This window comes from Oratosquilla oratoria, chromosome 38 (genome assembly GCF_046742065.1).
Source record: "Oratosquilla oratoria isolate Oo_2021 chromosome 38, ASM4674206v1, whole genome shotgun sequence".
Lineage (NCBI taxonomy): Eukaryota > Metazoa > Arthropoda > Malacostraca > Stomatopoda > Squillidae > Oratosquilla > Oratosquilla oratoria.
In genome coordinates, this window is record NC_134814.1 from 720,920 (window position 1) to 738,662 (window position 17,743).

At 49.5% G+C, this 17,743-nt stretch overlaps 1 pseudogene; it reads left to right on the forward strand.

The window, feature by feature from the left end:
* The first annotated feature begins 3,961 nt into the window (after positions 1–3,961).
* Positions 3,962–12,422, forward strand: LOC143019718 (thymidylate synthase pseudogene; annotated as a pseudogene).
* Positions 12,423–17,743: the final 5,321 nt, after the last annotated feature.

Consider the following 17,743-nt stretch of genomic DNA (forward strand, 5'->3'; position numbering starts at 1 on the left):
ACCTGACTTACGAGGAGCTCCACCACAGTCATGATGACCAAGCACTTCAAAAAAAGTAAGGAAGTGGGTCACTGTGACTGAGTTCAAAATGAACCTGACTTAGGGTATTCAACCTAAGCTCCACCATAGTCGTGATAGCCAAGCACTTTAGCATCGTAAAAGTAGGGAAGAGGGTCACTGTGACTAAGTTCAAAATTAACCAAAGCTCCACCACAGTCATGATGGTCAAGCACTTTAGCATGTTAAAACTTACGGGACGCGTCACTGTGACTGAGTTCATAATGAACCTGACTTACGAAAACCTCCACCACAGTCATGATGACCAAGCACGTAAGGAAGTGGGTCACTGTGACTGAGTTCAAAATAAATCTGACTTAGGGTATTCAACCTAAGCTCACCCACAGTCATGATGGCCAAGCACTTTAGCATCGTAAAAAGTAGGGAAGTGGGTCACTGTGACTGAGCTCAAAATGAACCAGACTTAGGGTATTCAACCTAAGCTCACCCACAGTCATGATTGTCAAGCACTTTAGCATGTTAAAAGTGAGGGGACGCGTCACTGTGACTGAGTTCAAAATGAACCTGACATACGGGAAACTCCACCACAGTCATGATGGCCAAGCACTTTAGCATGAAGGTAAGGAAGTGGGTAACTGTCACTGAGTTCAAAATGTACCTGATTTAGGGTATTCAACCTAAGCTCCACCACAGTCATGGTGGCCAAGCACTTAAGCATCGTAAAAGTAGGGAAGGGGGTCACTGTGATTAACTTCAAAATGAACCTGAGTTATTGAATTCAATCTAAGCTCCACAAATGTCATGATGTCCAAGCACTTTACTATGGTAAAATTAAGGAAGTGGGTCACTGTGACTGAGTTTAAAATGACCCTGACATGACGGTTTTTGGCCAAATCCGTGGTTTAACCCCTTTGGTAATTTTGAGGGTCATTTTGGCCACTTGTTCCGATTGCGTCACCACCTCAGCTACAGGTCGAGGGCCACCAGGGATCTTGCGGATCACACTTAGATACTGCTCAGGCTAAAAGTACGGGCACCAACAGGCGGAAATGAGAGGGGAAAATTAGACCAACACAAACAAATTTGGCTGGTCGCCACAACCTCATCCTTGGGTCCAAGTTCCCCACGTCTCCCGATTGCGTCACCACCTCAGCTACAGGTCGAGGGCCACCAGGGATCTTGCGGATCACACTTAGATACTGCTCAGGCTAAAAGTACGGGCGCCAACAGGCGGAAATGAGAGGGGAAAATTACACAAACACAAACAAATTTGGCTGGTCGCCACAACCTCGTCCTTGGGTCCAAGTTCCCCACGTCTACCTCGCTGTGCCCTGTGGACGACTCTCTCCCTCTGGAGTAAGTTTGGGCCAAGTTGGAGACATGACGGTTTTTGGCCAATTGTTCCGATTGGGTCCCCACCTCAGCTTCAGGCCGAGGGCCACCAGGGCTCTTGCGGATCGCACTTAGATACTGCTCGGGCTCCAACAGGCGGAAATGAGAGGGGGAAATTACACAAACACAAACAAATTTGGCTGGTCGCCAAAACCTCGTCCTTGGGTCCAAGTTCCCGACGTCTACCTCGCTGTGCCCTATGGACGACTTTCTCCCTCTGAAGTAAGTTTGGGGCAATTCGGAGATATGACGATTTTTTGGCCACTTGTCCCGATTGGGTCACCACCTCAGCTTCAGGTCGAGGGCCACCAGGGCTCTTGCGGAGACATGACGGAGACATGACGGTTTTTGGCCAAATCCATGGGTCCCCTTTGGTAATTTTGATGGTCATTTTGGCCACTTGTCCCGATTTGGTTACTACCTCAGCTACAGGTTGAGGGCCACCAGGACTCTTGCGGATCGCATTTAGATACTGCTCAGGCTAAAAGTAAGGGCGCCAACAGGCGGAAATGAGAGGGGAAAATTACACAAACAAAAATAAATTTGGCTGGTCGCCACAACCTCGCCCTTGGGTCCAGGTTCCCCTCGTCTACCTCGGTGTGCCCTGTGGACGACTCTCTCCCTCTGGGGTAAGTTTGGGCCAAATTGGAGACATGACGGTTTTTGGCCACTTTGTTCCGATTGGGTCACCACCTCAGCTTCAGGTCGAGGGCCACCAGGGCTCTTGCTGATCGCACTTAGATACTGCTCAGGCTAAAAGTACGCGCTCCAACAGGCGGAAATGAGAGGGGAAAATTACACAAACGCAAACAAATTTGGCTGGTCGCCACAACCTCGCCCTTAGGTCCAGGTTCCCCACGTCTACCTCGCTGTGCCCTATGGACGACTCTCTCCCTGTGAAGTAAGTTTGGGGCAATTCGGAGATATGACGATTTTTTGGCCACTTGTCCCGATTGGGTCACCACCTCAGCTTCAGGTCGAGGGCCACCAGGGCTCTTGCGGAGACATGACGAAGACATGACGGTTTTTGGCCAAATCCATGGGTCCCCTTTGGTAATTTTGATGGTAATTTTGGCCACTTGTCCCAATTTGGTCACTACCTCAGCTACAGGTTGAGGGCCACCAGGACTCTTGCGGATCGCACTTAGAAACTGCTCAGGCTAAAAGTACGGGCGCCAACAGGCGGAAATGAGAGGGGAAAATTACACAAACACAAACAATTTGGCTGATCGCCACAACGTCGCCCTTGGGTCCAGGTTCCCTACGTCTACCTCACTGTGCCCTGTGGACGACTCTCTCCCTCCGGAGTAAGTTTGGGACAATTAGGAGACATGATGGTTTTTGGCCACTTGTCCCGATTAGGTCACCACCTCAGCTACAGGTCGAGAGCCACCAGGGCTCTTGCGGATCGCACTTAGGTACTGCTCAGGCTAAAAGGACGGGAGCCAACAGGCGGAAATGAGAGGGGGAAATTACACAAACACAAACTAATTTGGCTGGTCGCCACAACCTCGCCCTTGGGTCCAGGTTCCCCACGTCTACCTCGCCCTTGGGTCCAGGTTCCCCACGTCTACCTCGCTGTGCCCTGTGGACGACTCTCTCCCTCTGGAGTAAGTTTGGGCCAAATCGGAGACATGGCGGTTTTTGGCCAAATCCGTGGGTTAACCCCTTTGGTAATTATGAGGGTCATTTTGGCCACTTGTCCCGATTGGGTCACCACCTCATCTACAGATCGAGGGCCACCAGGGCTCTTCCGGATCGCACTTAGGTACTGCTCAGGCCAAATCCGTGGGTCCCCTTTGGTAATTTTGAGGGTCATTTTGGCCAATTGTCCCGGTTGAGTCATTACCTCAGCTAAAGGCCGAGGGGCACCAGGGCTCTTGGGTATCGCACTTAGATACTGCTCAGGCTAAATGTACTGGCACCAACAGAAGGAAATGAGAGATAAAATTACACAAACACAAACAAATTTCGCTAATCGCCACAGCCTCGCCCTTGGGTTCAGGTTCCCCACGTCTACCTCGCTTTGCCCTATGGACGACTCTCTCCCTCTGGAGTAAGTTTGGGCCAAATCGGAGACTTGACGGTTTTTGGCCAAATCCGTGGGTCTCCTTAGGTAATTTTGGCCACTTGTCCCGATTGGGTCACCACCTCAGCTACAGGTCGAAGGCCACTAGGGGTCTTGCGGATCGCACTTAGATACTACTCAGGCTAAAAGTACGGGCGCCAACAGGCGGAAATGAGAGGGGAAAATTACACAAACACAAACAAATTTGGCTGGTCGCCACAACCTCACCCTTGGATCCAGGTTCCCCACGTCTACCTCGCTGTGCCCTGTGGACGACTTTCTCCCTCAGGAGTAAGTTTGGGACAATTCGGAGACATGACGATTTTTTGGCCACTTGTCCCGATTGGGTCACCTACTCAGCTTCAGTTCGAGGGCCACCAGGGCTCTTGCGGATCGCACTTTGTCATATGGGTCATGTGACGAAGCTTGGAGGGCTGTCGGCGCGGACGTTTGTCCACCGCTGACCACGTGATTCGGCTCAAGATGAAGGCTTGGAGCTGGTCAGCCAGCGCACCTGACTGGCCTAAGGAGTGTGACCGTGAGGTCATAGGTAGCTTCCAGAGCTACCAATTGGCACAAGTACGAGGTCACCGCTGCCGCTACGCGCATGCGCAGATCGCTACCACCCACTCTCCCTCACCCTTTCGGATGTATAAGAGGGAAGGACATGGAGATGAAGGGGATACTTTACGGCCACTCGCCGTTAAAGGCGGACCCCCCCCCCTTCTCCCAGTTCTACAAAGGGAGGGCACCGCCTGAAGATCACGAGAAGGAGATCGTCGGGAATAGGTGACCAAGGAGGAGGCGCAGCGCTCGTCCACCCAGGGAGAAGGACACAGGGGACTCGCCTGGAGGAGACCTAGGAAGAGATTAGTGCGAGGAGACGTGCGCCCGGCCAAGGAGGACACAGGGAACTCGTCTGGAGGAATCGACGCTCGAGGAGAATCCATCCACGCGCCTGCAGAGCCAGGAGTGGTTTGTGTATCTATATTTCCTGTATATATTGAGTAGTCCGTGCTATATATCACACTGGTGATATTTATATTTGTATTCAGATAGATTAGTGCTCTGTGTTGATCCACAATAAAAACACGTGTTGGTGTTACATTGGTGTTTCTTTTCTCTCACGCCCAATACTCAATAATACCGAGTACATGTACATTATTTGTACCCCCTGACACACTTAGATACTGCTCAAGCTAAAAGTACGGGCGCCAACAGGCGGAAATGAGAGGTGAACATTACATAAACACAAATTTGGCTGGTCGCCACAACCTCGCCCTTGGGTCCAGGTTCCCCACGTCTACCTCGCTGTGCCCTGTGGACGACTCTCTCCCTTGGGAGTAAGTTTGGGCCAAATCGGAGACATGACGGTTTTTGGCCAAATCCTTTGGTAATTTTGAGGGTCATTTTGGCCACTTGTCCCGATTGGGTCACCACCTCAGCTACAGGTCAAGGGCCACCAAGGCTCTTGCAGATCGCACTTAGATACTGCTCAGGCAAAAGGTACGGGCGCCAACAAGCGGAAATGAGAGGGGGAAATTACACAAACACAAACAAATTTGGCTGGTCCCCACAACCTCGCCCTTGGGTCCAGGTCCCCCACGTCTACCTCGCTGTGCCCTCTGGAAGACTCTCTCCCTCTGGAGTAAGTTTGGGCCAAATCCGTGGGTAATTTTGAGGGTCATTTTGGCTACTTGTCCCGATTGGGTCACCACCTCAGCTACAGGTCGAGGGCCACCAGGGCTCTTGCTGATCGCACTTAGATACTGCTCAGGCTAAAAGTACGGGCGCCAACAGGCGAGGGGAAAATTACACAAACAAATTTGACTGGTCGCCACAACCTCGCCCTTGGGTCCAGGTTCCCCACGTCTACCTCGCTGTACCCTGTGGACGAATCTCTCCCTCTGGAGTAATTTTGGGCCAAATCGGAGATATGACGGTTTTTGGCCAAATCCGTGGGTTCCCTTTGGTAATTTTGAGGGTCATTTTGGCCACTTGTCCCGTTTGGTTCACCACCTCAGCTACAGGTCAAGGGCCACCAGTGCTCTTGCTGATCGCATGTAGATACTGCTCAGGCTAAAAGTACGGGCGCCAAAAGGAGGAAATGAGAGGGGAAAATTACACAAACACAAATTTGGCTGGTCGCCACAACCTAGTCCTTGGGTCCAGGTTCTCTACGTCTACCTCGCTGTGCCCTCTGGACGACTCTCTCCCTCTGGAGTAATTTGGGCAAAATCGGAGACATGACGGTTTTTGGCCAAATCCGTGGGTCCCCTTTGGTAATTTTGAGGGTCATTTTGGCCACTTGTCCCGGTTGGGTCACTACCTCAGCTACAGGTCGAGGGCCACCAGGGCACTTCTGGATCGCACTCAGATACGGCTCAGGCTAAAAGAACGGGCGCCAACTGGCGGAAATGAGAGGGAAAAATTACATAAACACAAACAACCTCGCCCTTGGGTCCAGGTTCCCCACGTCTACCTCTCTGTGCCCTGTGGACGACTCTCTCCCTCTGGAGTAAGTTTGGGACAATTCGGAGACATGACGGTTTTTGGCCACTTGTTCCGATTGGGTCACCACCTCAGCTACATGTCGAGGGCCACCAGGGCTCTTGCGGATCGCAGTTAGGTACTGCTCAGGCTAAAAGTACGGGCGCCAACAGGCGGAAATGAGAGGGGAAAATTACACAAACACAAATTTGGCTGGTCGCCACAACCTCGCCCTTGGGTCCAGGTTCCCCACGTCTACCTCGCTGCGCCTTGTGGACGACTCTCTCCCTCTGGAGTAAGTTTGGGCCAAATCGGAGACTGGACGGTTTTTGGCCAAATCCGTGGATCATTTTGGCCACTTGTCCCGATTGGGTCACCACCTTAGTTACAGGATGAGGGCCACTAGGGCTCTTGCGGATCGCACTTAGATACTGCTCAGGCTAAAAGTACGTGAGCCAACAGGCGGAAATGAGAGGGGAAAATTACACAAACTCAAACAAATTTGGCTGGTCGCCAAAACCTCGTCCTTGGGGCCAGGTTCCCCGTCTACCTCGCTGTGCCCTGTGGACGACTCTCTCCCTCTGGAGTAAATTTGGGCCAAATCGGAGACATTACGGTTTTTGGCCAAATCCTTTGGTAATTTTGAGGGTCAGTTTGGTCACTTGTCCCGATTGGGTCACCACCACAGCTACAGGTCGAGGGCCACCAGGCTATTGCGGATCGCACTTAGATACTGCTCGAGCTAAAAGTACGGACGCCAAAAGGCGGAAATGAGAGGGGAAAATTAAACAAACACAAATTTGGCTGGTCGCCACAACCTCGCCCTTGGGTCCAGGTTCCCCACGTCTACCTCGCTATGCCCTGTGGACAACTCTCTCCCTCTGGAGTAAGTTTGGACCAAATCGGAGACATGACGGGTTTTGGCCAAATCCTTTGGTAATTTTGAGGGTCATTTTGGCCACTTGTCCCGATTGGTTCACTTCCTCATCTACAGGTCGAGGGCCACCAGGGCTCTTGCGGATCGCACTTAAATACTGCTCAGGCTAAAGTACGGGCGCCAACAGGAGGAAATGAGAGGAAAAAAATTACACAAACACAAACAAATTTGGCTGGTCGCCACAACTTCGCCCTTGGGTCCAGGTTCCCCACGTCTACCTCGCTGTGCCCTGTGGACGACTCTCTCCTTCTGGAGTAAGTTTGGGACAAATCGGAAACATGACGGATTTTGGCCCCTTGTCTCGATTGGGTCACCACCTCAGCTACAGGTCGAGGGCCAACAGGCCTCTTGCGGATCGCACCTAGATACTGCTCAAGCTAAAAGTATGGGCGCCAACAGGCGGAAATGAGAGGAAACAAATTACACAAACACAAAAAAATTTGGCTGGTCGCCACAACCTTGCCCTTGGGTCCAGGTTCCCCACGTCTACCTCGCTGTACTCTGTGGACGACTCTCTCCCTCTGGAGTAAGTTTGGGACAATTCGGAGACTTGACGGTTTTGGGCCAAATCCGTGGGTTAACCCCTTTATAATTTTGAGGGTCGTTTTGGCCACTTGTCCCGATTGGGTCACCATCTCAGCTACAGGTCGAGGGCCACCAGGGCTTTTGGATCGTACTTAGATACTGCTCAGGCTAAAAGTACGGGCGCCAACAGGCGGAAATGAGACGGAAAAAGCACACAAATAAAAAAAAAAAAAAAAAAATTGGCTGGTCGTCACAACCTAGTCCTTGGGTCCAGGTTCCCCATGTCTACCTCGCTGTGCCCTGTGGACGACTCCCTCACTCTGGAGTAAGTTTGGGCCAAAACGTAGACATAATGGTTTTAGGTCAAATCCGTGGGTTAACCCCTTTGGTAATTTTGGCCGCTTGTCCCGATTGGGTCACCACCTTAGCTACAGGTTGAGGGCCACCAGGGCTCTTGCGTATCACATTTAGATACTGCTCAGGCTAAAAGTACGGGCGCCAACTGGCGGAATAAGAGGGAAAAATTACACAAACACAAACAAATTTGGCTGGTCGCCACAACCTCGTCCTTGGGTCCAGGTTCCCCACGTCTACCTCGCTGTGCCCTGTGGACGACTCTCTCCCTCTGGAGTAAGTTTGGGCCAAATCGGAGACATTACGGTTTTTGGCCAATTGTCCCGATTGGGTCACCACCTCAGCTACAGGTTGAGGGCCACCAGGGCTCCTGCGAATCACACTTAGATACTGCTAAAGCTAAAAGTACGGGCGCCAACAGGCGGAAATGAGAGGGGAAAATTAAACAAACACAAACAAATTTGGCTGGTCGCCATAATCTCGTCCAGGTTCCCCACGTCTACTTTGCTGTGCCCTCTAGACGAATCTCTCCCTCTGGAGTAATTTTGGGACAATTCGGAGACATGACGATTTTTTGGCCACTTGTCCCGATTGGGTCACTACCTCAGCTTCAGGTCGAGGGCCACCAGGGTTCTTGCGGATCACACTTTGATACTGCTCAGGCTAAAAGTACGGGCGCCAACAGGCGGAAATGAGAGGGGAAATCTACACAAGCACAAATTTGGCTGGTCGCCACAACCTCGCTCTTGAGTCCAGGTTCCCCACGTGTACCTCGCTGTGTCCTGTGGACGACTTTCTCCCTCTTGAGTAAATTTGGGCGAAATCGGAGACATGAGGGGTTTTTAGCCAAACCCATGGTAATTTTGAGGGTCATTTTTGCCACTTGTCCCAATTGGGTCACCACCTCAGCTACGGGTCGAGGGCTTTTGGATCGTATTCAGATACTGCTCAGGCTAAAAGTACGGGCGCCAACAGAAGGAAATGAGAGGGGAATATTACACAAAAATAAAATTGGCTGGTCGCCACAACCTCACCCTTGGTTTCAGGTTCCCCACGTCTACCTCATTGTGCCCTGAGGACGACTCTCTCCCTCTGGAGTAAGTTTGGGCCAAATCGGAGACAAGACGGTTTTTGGCCAAATCCGTGGTAATCTTGAGGGTTATTTTGGCCACTTGTCCCGATTGGGTCACCACCTCAGCTACAGGTCGAGGGCCACCAGGGCTCTTCCGGATCGCACTTAGATACTGCTCAGGCTAAAAGTACGGGCGCCAACAGGTGAAAATGAGAGGGGAAAATTACATACACACAAACAAATTTGGCTGGTCGCCACAACCTCGCCCTTGGGTCCAGGTTCCCCACGTCTACCTCGCTGTGCGCTGTGGACGACTCTCTCCCTCTGGAGTAAGTTTAGGACAATTCGGAGACATGACGGTTTTTGGCCACTTGTCCCGATTGGGTCACCAACTCAGCTACAGGTCGAGGGCCACCAGGGCTCTTGCGGATCGCACTTAGATACTGGTCAGGTTAAAAGTACGGGCGCCAACAGGCGGAAATGAGAGGGGAAAATTACACAAACGCAAACAAATTTGGCTGGTCGCCACAACCTCGCCCTTGGGTCCAGGTTCCCCACGTCTACCTCGCTGTGCTCTGTGGAGGACTCTCTCCTTTTGGAGGAAGTTTGGGACAATTCGGAGACATGATGGTTTTTGGACAAATCCGTTGGTTAACCCCTTTGGTAATTTTGAGGGTCAATTTGGCCACTTGTCCCGATTGGGTCACCACCTCAGCTACAGGTCGAGGGCTACCAGGGCTCTTGCGGATCGAACTTAGTTACTGCTCAGGCTAAAAGTACGGGCGCCAACTGGCGGAAATGAGAGGGGGTAAGGTTAGGTTAGGTTAGGTTAGTTTAGGTTAGAACTGGTAGGATTTGGTTAGTGTTGAATGCATTTTTCTTCACGGAAACATAAGTTTGGGTGCCGACACGATTTTGAACAATGTTCAACACATACATGTAGATGTGAGACATTATAGAATTATTCAATTGGGTGGAAAAATCAACAATGTTACATATTTAAAAAATTGAATATTGAGTACGGAAAAAAAATTCCATATGACGCCGCACAGTGGGCCAACACGATTACAAAATTTATTAGGCGAATCTATGAATGATTGACACCCTTTATCTTGCATCGCCAATTCAGAAAATTCTCAAAGTGATTATAATAAAATCACATATAATCACTGACTGTGCGCCAATGTAAATAATTTTTGTAAAAAAAACATTTAAATCTAAATTTCAAGCACTATAAGATCACAAAAAAACAGTGAAATAGATATTCCCATGCTAGCATATCCCTAACAATGATTGACACTATTTATTGCCGCGTCGCCAATTCAGAAAAATCTCAAAGCGATCAGAATGAAATCACATGCAGTCACTGAATCTGCGCCGATGTAAAGAATTTCGTAAAAAAAACATTTAAATCTAAAATTCAAACACTATAAGATCACAAAAACAGTGAAATAGATATTCCCTTACTAGCATATCCGTAAGAAAAGTTGGTAGTCGTTCTCGTCAGTTAATTAATTATTTTTTCTTCTTCAAACAATTCTTGTTTTGATTTGTTAAACATGGCGTCGATATGGCGTATGTTTAGGGCCTTCACCTTTCAAACTTCCAAATTTCTTAAAAAAAAAGGATCATTTATTTTCCCTTAAGGTTCCTTTGAAACCAAATATAATATTTTTTAGATATAATCCGACTTCTACCTCTTTTTACATACGTAGGAAACGTATTGTCGTTCATGTGTTCGATGAAAAGAATTTCTTTAGACACAAAGCGATCAGAATAAAACCACATATAGTCACTGTGCGCCGATGTAGATAATTTCGTAAAAAAACATTTAAATCTAAATTTCAAACACTATAAGATTCTCGTCAGGGGTAATTAATTATTTTTCTGATTGAAATGATTCTTGTTTATGTTTTGTCAAATATGGCGTCGATATGGCGTATGTTTAGGGCCTTCACCTGTCAATAAAAATTTCCCTTAAGGTTCCTTTGAAACCAAATATAATACAAACGCAGTTCAAGTTTAAAAAAGACCTGGACAAAATAAAATGAAGTTTATATCATAGACAAATTAGATAAATTGTGAGATTTGATTAATAGTACGTAATAAAATATTGTAGTTACCCCTTTGTTCGTTCTCTATTCAATGTATCGGTTTCAGAAAAACTATATTTCCAATATTTAATTTTATCGTCGCACGCAAGCACAAACACACAAGCACAATACACACACGCACACAAGCACAAACGCACGCAATCACATCACACAGCACATAAGAAACACACGCACACGCGAGTACACACTCACAGCACACAAGCACACATTCACACGTATGTAAGCACACACTCACAGCACACAAGCACACATTCACACGTATGTAACCACACACTCACAGCACACAAGCACACACTCACACGTACTCAAGCACACACACACACACACACACACACACACACACACACACACACACACACACACACACACACACACACACACACACACACACACACACACACACACACACACACACACACACACACACACACACACACACACACACACACACACATGCACACACACACACACACATGCACACACACACACACACACACACACATACAGACGCACACACACACACACACACACACACGCACGCACACGTACGCACACGCACGCACACACACACACACACACACACACACGCACGCACACGCACACACACGCACGCACACGCACGCACACACACACATACACACACACACATACACGCACACGCACACACACACACACACACACACACACACACACACACTCTTTACACCCCTCTGTTGAAACATTCTGTCGCATTTAGGCGTGTATATATAGACGGGTCTTACGAATAGACAGACACACTACCATGTCTAAGCACAAAGAATACCAGTACGTACTTGGACCTGGTCCGGGCCATTCTTAGGGAAGGTGCGAGGAGGGACGACAGGACGGGCACGGGCACGGCGTCGCTGTTCGGGGGGCAGATGCGGTTCTCCCTGAGGGGCGGAACCTACCCTCTGCTCACGACGAAGCGCGTGTTCTGGAGAGGGGTGGTGGAAGAGCTCCTGTGGTTCGTCAGCGGCTCCACCGACGCTATCGTGCTCCGGAATAAGGGTGTGCGCATATGGGACGCCAACTCGTCGCGCGAGTTCCTGGACGATGAGGGACGACTACAGAGGCAAGGGCGTGGACCAGCTTGGCGGCCTGGTGGAGACGATAAAGACCGACCCGTGCAGCAGGCGCATGGTGCTGGTGGCGTGGAACCCGACGGACGTGCCGTTGATGGTTCTGCCTCCGTGCCATTGCCTGTGCCAGTTTTACGTTGCCGATGGCGAGCTTTCTTGCCAAATGTACCAGCGTTCAGCAAACATGGGCCTAGGTGTTCTATTCAACATTGCCAGTTATTCGCTTTTGACGCGCATGGTGGCCCAAGTGACTGGGCTGCAACCCGGCGACTTTGAACACACCATAGGCGACGCTCACGTCTACAATAACCACGCGCGTGGTCAACACGTGTGTATAAGAAAAACAATATAAAAAACATTCATTTCCCTAAAGAGTTTTATTTTTACAAAAGTCAGTGTTATATTCAGTTGGTCACTGTGACTGAGTTCAAAATGACCCTGACATGACGGTTTTTGGCCGAATCCGTGGGTTAACCCCTTTGGTAATTTTGAGGGTCATTTTGGCCACTTGTCCCGATTGGACCACCACCTCAGCTACAGGTCGAGGGCCACCAGGGCTCTTGCGGATCGCACTTAGATACTGCTCAGGCTAAAAGTACGGGCGCCAACAGGCGGAAATGAGAGGGGAAAATGACACCAACACAAACAAATTTGGCTGGTCGCCACAACCTCGCCCTTGGGTCCAGGTTCCCCACGTCTACCTCGCTGTGCCCTGTGGACGACTCTCTCCCTCTGGAGTAAGTTTGGGCCAAATCGGAGACATGACGGTTTTTGGCCAAATCCGTGGGTTAACCCCTTTGGTAATTTTGAGGGTCATTTTGGCCACTTGTCCCGATTGGGCCACCACCTCAGCTACAGGTCGAGGGCCACCAGGGCTGCCGCGGAGTCCAATTTGACACCACTCAGGGATACGGTATGGGTGCCACAGGCCCAAAAGTGAATACTGGGTGAAAAGGCCCAAGTTTAGAGGGGTGCCACCGCCACGCCCTTGGGCTAAGGCTGTTCATGTCTACCTTGCTTTGTACTTTGTCCGAGTACTTTAGCACCCTAAAAGTAGGGAAGTGGGTCACTGTGACTGAGTTCAAAATGAACCACACTTAGGGTATGGAACCTAAACTGAACGACAGTCATGATGGTCAAGCACTTTAGCACGTTAAAATTGAGAAAACTCGTCACTGTGAATGAGCTCAAAATGAACCTCACTTACGAGAAGCTCCGCCACAGTAATGATGGCCAAGGACTTAAGCATGGTAAAAGTAGGGAAGTGGGTCACTGTGACTGAGTTCCAATGATCCAGACTTAGGGACTTCAACCTAAGCTCAAACACAGTTATAATGTTCAAGTACTTTAGCATGTTAAACATTAGGGCGCGCGTCACTGTGACTGAGTTCAAAATGAACCTGACTTACGAGAAGCTTCACCACAGTCATGATGGCCAAGCACTTTAGAATGGTAAAAGTAAGGAAGTGGGTCACTGTGACTAAATTCAAAATAAACCTGACTTAGGGTATTCAACATAAGCTCCACCACAGTCATGATGGCCAAGCATTTTAGCATGGTAAAAGTAGGGAAGTGGGTCACTGTGACTAAGTTCAAAATGAACCAGACTTAGGGTATTCAACCTAACCTCGACCACAGTCACGATGGTCAATCACTTTTCCATGTCAAAAGTTAGGGGACGCGTCACTGTGAATGAGTTCAAAATGAACCCTGACTTACGAGAAGCTCCACCAAAGTCATGATGGCCAAGCACATAAGCATGATAAAAGTAAGGAAGTGGGTCACTGTGACTGAATTCAAAATGAACCTGACTTAAGGTATTGAACCTAAGCTCCACCACAGTCATAATGGCCAAGCACTTTAGCATCGTAAAATTAGGGAAGTGGGTCACTGTGATTGGCTTCAAAATGAACCTGACTTAAGGTATTCAACCTGAGCTCCACCACAGCCATGACGGTGAAGGACTTTACCATGGAAAATGTAAGGAAATGGGTCACAGCGACTGAGTTCAAAATGAACCTGACTTAGGGTATTCAGCCTCAGATCTGGCACAGTCATGATGACGAAGCACTTTAGCATCGCAAAAAGTAGGGAAGTGGGTTACTGTTTACTGAGTTCAAAATGAACGACACTTAGAGTATTCAACCTAAGCTCTACCACAGTCATGATGTTCAAACACTTTAGCATGTTGAAACTTAGGGGACGCGTCACTGTGACTGAGTTCAAAATAAACCCTGACTTACGAGGAGCTGCACCACAGTCATGATTACCAAGCACTTCAGCATGGTATAAGTAAGGAAGTGGGTCACTGTGACTGAGTTCAAAATAAACCTGACTTAGGGTATTCAACCTAAGCTCCACCACAGCCATGATAGCCAAGCACTTTAGCATCGTAAAAGTAGGGAAGTGGGTCACTATGACTAAGTTCAAAATGAACCAGACTTAGGGTATTCAACCTATGCTCCACCACAGTCATGATGGTCAAGCACTTTAGCATGTTAAAACTTAGGGGACGCGTCACTGTGACTGAGTTCATAATGAACCTGACTTACGAAAACCTCCACCACAGTCATGATGACCAAGCACGTAAGGAAGTGGGTCACTGTGACTGAGTTCAAAATAAATCTGACTTAGGGTATTCAACCTAAGCTCCACCACAGCCATGATGGCCAAGCACTTTAGCATCATAAAAAGTAGAGAAGTGGGTCACTGTGACTGAGCTCAATATGAACCAGACTTAGGGTATTCAACCTAAGCTCACCCACAGTCATGATGCTCAAGCACTTTAGCATGTTAAAAGTTAAGGGACATGCCACTGTGAATGAGTTCAAAATGAACCTGACATGCGGGAAGCTTCACCACAGTCATGATGGCCAAGCACTTTAGCAAGGTAAAGGTAAGGAAGTGGGTAACTGTCACTGAGTTCAAAATGAACCTGATTTAAGGTATTCAACCTAAGATCCACCACAGTCGTGGTGGCCAAGCACTTAAGCATCGTAGAAGTAGGGAAGTGGGTCACTGTGATTAACTTCAAAATGAACCTGACTTATTGAATTCAATCTAAGCTCCTCCACAGTCATGATGGCCAAGCAGTTTACCAGGGTAAATTTAAGGAAGTGGGTCACTGTGACTGAGTTCAAAATGACCCTGACATGAGGGTTTTTGGCCAAATCCGCGAGTTAACCCCTTTGGTAATTTTTGGCCACTTGTTCCGATTGGGTCACCACCTCAGCTAGTGGTCGAGGGCCACCAGGGCTCTTGCGGATCGCACTTAGATACTGCTCAGGCTAAAAGTACCGGCGCCAAGAGGCGGAAATGAGAGGGGAAAATGACACCAACACAAACAAATTTGGCTGGTCGCCATGACCTCGCCCTTGGGTCCAGATTCCAAACGTCTACCTCGCTGTGCCCTGTAGGCGACTCTCTCCCTCTGGAGTAAGTTTGGGCCAAATCGGAGACATGACGGTTTTTGGCCGAATCCGTGGGTTAACCCCTTTGGTAATTTTGAGGGTCATTTTGGGTCACCACCTCAGCTACAGGTCGAGGGCTATCAGGGCTCTTGCGGATCGAACTTAGTTACTGCTGAGGCTAAAAGTACGGGCGCCAACTGGCGGAAATGAGAGGGGAAAATGACACAAACACAACCAAATTTGGCTGGTCGCCACAACCTCGACCTTGGGTCCAGGTTCCCCATGTCTACCTCGCTCTGCCCTTTGGTCGATTCTTTCCCTCTGGAGTAAGTTTGGGCCAAATCGGAGACATAACGGTTTTTGGCAAATCCGTGGGTTAACCCCTTTGGTAATTTTGAGGGTCATTTTGGCCACTTGTCCCGATTGGGTCACCACCTCAGCTACAGGTCAAGGGCTACCAGGGCTCTTGCGGATCGAACTTAGATACTGCTGAGGCTAAAAGTACGGGCGCCAAATTTGGGTTAACCCCTTTGGTAATTTTGAGGGTCATTTTGGCCACTTGTCCCGATTGGGTCACCACCTCAGGTACAGGTGGAGGGCCACCAGGGCTCTTGCGGATCGCACTTAGATACTGCTGAGGCTAAAAGTACGGGCGCCAACAGGCGGAAATGAGAGGGGAAAATGACACAAACACAAACAAATTTGGCTGGTCGCTACAACCTCGCCCTTGGGTCCAGGTTCCCCACGTCTACCTCGCTATGACCTGTGGACGACTCTCTCCTTCTGGAGTAAGTTTGGGCCAAATCGGAGACATGACGGTTTTTGGGCAAATCCGTGGGTACTCCTTTAGTAATTTTGAGGGTCATTTTGGCCACTTGTCCCGATTGGGTCACCACCTCAGCTACAGGTGGAGGGCCACCAGGGCTCTTGCGGATCGCACTTAGATACTGCTCAGGCTAAAAGTACGGGCGCCAAGAGGTGGAAATGAGAGGGGAAAATGACACAAACACAACCAAATTTGGCTGGTCGCCACAACCTCGCCCTTGGGTCCAGGTTCCCCACGTCTACCTCGCTCTGCCATGTGGTCGACTCTCTCCCTCTGGAGTAAGTTTGGGCCAAATCGGAGACATGACGGTTTTTGGGCAAATCCGTGGGTTAACGCCTTTGGTAATTTTAAGGGTCATTTTGGCCACTTGTCCCGATTGGACCACCACCTCAGCTACAGGTGGAGGACCACCAGGGCTCTTGCGGATCGCACTTAGATACTGCTGAGGCTAAAAGTACAGGCGCCAAGAGGCGGAAATGAGAGGGGAAAATGACACAAACGCAAACAAATTTGGCTGGTCGCCACAACCTCGCCCTTGGGTCCAGGTTCCTCACGTCTACCTCGCTGTGCCCTGTGGACGACTCTCTCCCTCTGGAGTAAGTTTGGGCCAAATCGGAGACATGACGGTTTTTGGGCAAATCCTTTTGTAATTTTGAGAGTCATTTTGGCCACTTGTCCCGATTGGGTCACCACCTTAGCTACAGGTGGGGGGCCACCAGGGCTCTTGCGGATCGCACTTAGATACTGCTGAGGCTAAAAATACGGGCGCCAACTGGCGGAAATGAGAGGGGAAAATGACACAAACATAAACAAATTTGGCTGGTCGCCACAACCTCGCCCTTGGGTCCAGGTTCTCCACGTCTATCTCGCTGTGCTCTGTGGACGACTCTCTCCCTCTGGAGTAAGTTTGGGCCAAATCGGAGACATGAGGGTTTTTGGGCAAATCCGTGGGTTCCCTTTGGTAATTTTGAGGGTCACTTTGGCCACTTGTCCCGATTGGGTCACCACCTTAGCTACAGGTGGAGGGCCACTAGGGCTCTTGCTGATCGCACTTAGACACTGCTGAGGCTAAAAGTACGGGCGCCAAGAGTAGGAAATGAGAGGGGAAAATGACACAAACACAAACAAATTTGGCTGGTCGCCACAACCTCGCCCTTGGGTCCAGGTTCCCCACGTCTACCTCACTGTGCCCTGTGGACGACTCTCTCCCTCTGGAGTAAGTTTGGGCCAAATCGGAGACATGACGGTTTTTGGGCAAATCCGTGGGTTAACCCCTTCGGTAATTTTGAGGGTCACTTTGGCCACTTGTCCCGATTGGGTCACCACCTCAGCTACAGGTCGAGGGCCACTAGGGCTCTTGCGGATCGTTCTTAGATACTGCTCAGGCTAAAAGTGCGGGCGCCAACAGCCGGAAATGGGAGGGGAAAATGACACAAA